The sequence below is a fragment of the Sarcophilus harrisii genome, chromosome 6, assembly GCF_902635505.1.
Source record: "Sarcophilus harrisii chromosome 6, mSarHar1.11, whole genome shotgun sequence".
NCBI lineage: Eukaryota > Metazoa > Chordata > Mammalia > Dasyuromorphia > Dasyuridae > Sarcophilus > Sarcophilus harrisii.
The window spans coordinates 227,702,898-227,705,043 of NC_045431.1; positions in this window are offsets into that span (position 1 = coordinate 227,702,898).

Below are 2,146 nucleotides of genomic sequence, written 5' to 3' on the forward strand. Positions count from 1 at the left end.
TTACTAATTGAGTTGTCAGCAAAAGACAAAGATTTCTCCCAGATCTGATATTCCCTAAATGAAACAGGACAGATAATCCTGTGTATAACCAAAATGTTTGGAAATGTGAAGAAGCAAATTGTTCATCATTGCAAATCATTGTGCTTGCAATACAAGTTTGCAATGCATACAGAAATAATTCTTTCATCCCCTACCCCTAGGCAGCTAGAAATTTTCAGTTAAGTTACTTGAACACTGATCTTCAGGAAGAAATGTATTTTTATTTTTTTTTAGCTTTTTATTTTCAAAACACATGCATGGACAGTTTTTCAATATTGACCCTTGAAAAACCTTGTGTTCCAATTTTCCTCCCCTTTTTATTTCTTCCCCTAGAGAGCAAGTGATCTAATAAATGTTAAATATGTTAAAATATATGTGTTACATCCATTATATGTACATATATATATGCAATTATCAAGCTGCATGAGAATAATCAGATTAAAAAGAAAAAAAAAGTTAGAAAGAAAATGAAATGCAAGTAAACAACAACAAAAAGAGTGAAAATGCTATGTAGTGATCCACATGTAGTTCCCATGGTCCTCTTTCTGGGTGTAGATGACTCTCTTCATCACAAAATCTTTGGACCTGGCCTCAATTATCTCATTGTTGAAAACAGCCTTGTCCATCAGAATTAATTTTCATATAATCTTCTTCTTGCCATGTACAATGATCTTATTGGTGCTGCTCATTTCATTTAGCATTACTTCATATAAGCCTCTCCAATCCTTTCTGAAACCATCCTACAGATTATTTCTTGTAGAACAATAATATTCCATAACATTCATATATCACAACTTATTCAGCTATTCTCCAAGTAAAGGGAATCAACTCAGGTTCTAGTTTTTTGCCTATACAAAAAGGATTTCCACAAACATTTTTGAACATATGGGTCCTTTTCCCTCCTTTAATATTTCTTTGGGATACAAGCCCAGTAGTAACACTACTGGATCAAAGAGTATGCACATTTTGATATCCCTTTGGGTATAGTTCCAAATTGCTCTCCAGAATGATTGGATCAGTTCACAACTCCACCAACAATGTATTATTGTACAAGTTTTCCCACTTCTCCTCCAACGTTCATCATAATCTTTTCCTGTCATCTTGCCAATCTGAGAGCTGTGTAGTAATACCTCAGAGTTGTCTTAATTGGCATTTTTCTGATCAATAGTGATTGAGAGCACCTTTTCATAGGACTAGAAATAGTTTTAATTTCTTCATCTGAAAATTGTTTGTTCATATCCTTTGACCATTTGCCAATTGGAGAATGGCTAAGGAAGGAATTTAGAGATGAAACTACCTTATAGCTCATTATACTTTAAATTTTACAGACAAGGAAACAAAGATAGAAAAGGGAGAGATTCATTCCAAGTCACACAATTAATAAATTGAAAATTTATTATGCAATTAATAAATTGAAAAGCCAGGATTCAAAGTTGTCATTTGATTACAAGCTTTCTACATTTTCCACTTTGCCATATTTTTTTCTTCTTTCTTTGTTTTTAATCATGTGGGTAGCACAAAGGAGAGAGAGCATTGGAAACCAAGAGACAGAGACACCTGGGTTCAAACTTGGATTCAGAATAGCTATGTAATTCTATTCAATAACTTAAATTTTATCTGTCTCAATTTGTTTATCTGCAAAATGGGTATAATAACAGCATCAAGTTCCCAAAGTTGTTGTGAGGATTTTAAAATATACTATTTAAGTAATTCTTTGGAAATTTCAAAGTGGTAAGCATGATCATGAACTCTTTTAATTTTCTGCCTCCTCATCTTCTATAATAGACAAGCTTTAATATGCTTTTATAATATATGTGGATCTTCCAAATTTTCACTCCCCTCACCTATTTATCACTTGAAAAAAACTTTTTTTTAAATAAGAACTTTTTTATCTTGAAAACATATGCAAAGATACTTTTCAATATTCACCCTTTGCAAAACCTTGTGTTTCAAATTTTTCTCCCTCCCTTCTTCCCCTTTCCATTCCCTAGACAACAAGTAATCCGATATATGTTAAATATGTACAGTTCTATACATTTTCCCACATTTATCACGTGGGAAAAAAATCAGCTGAAAATGGGGAAAAATGAGAAATCAAACAAAAGCA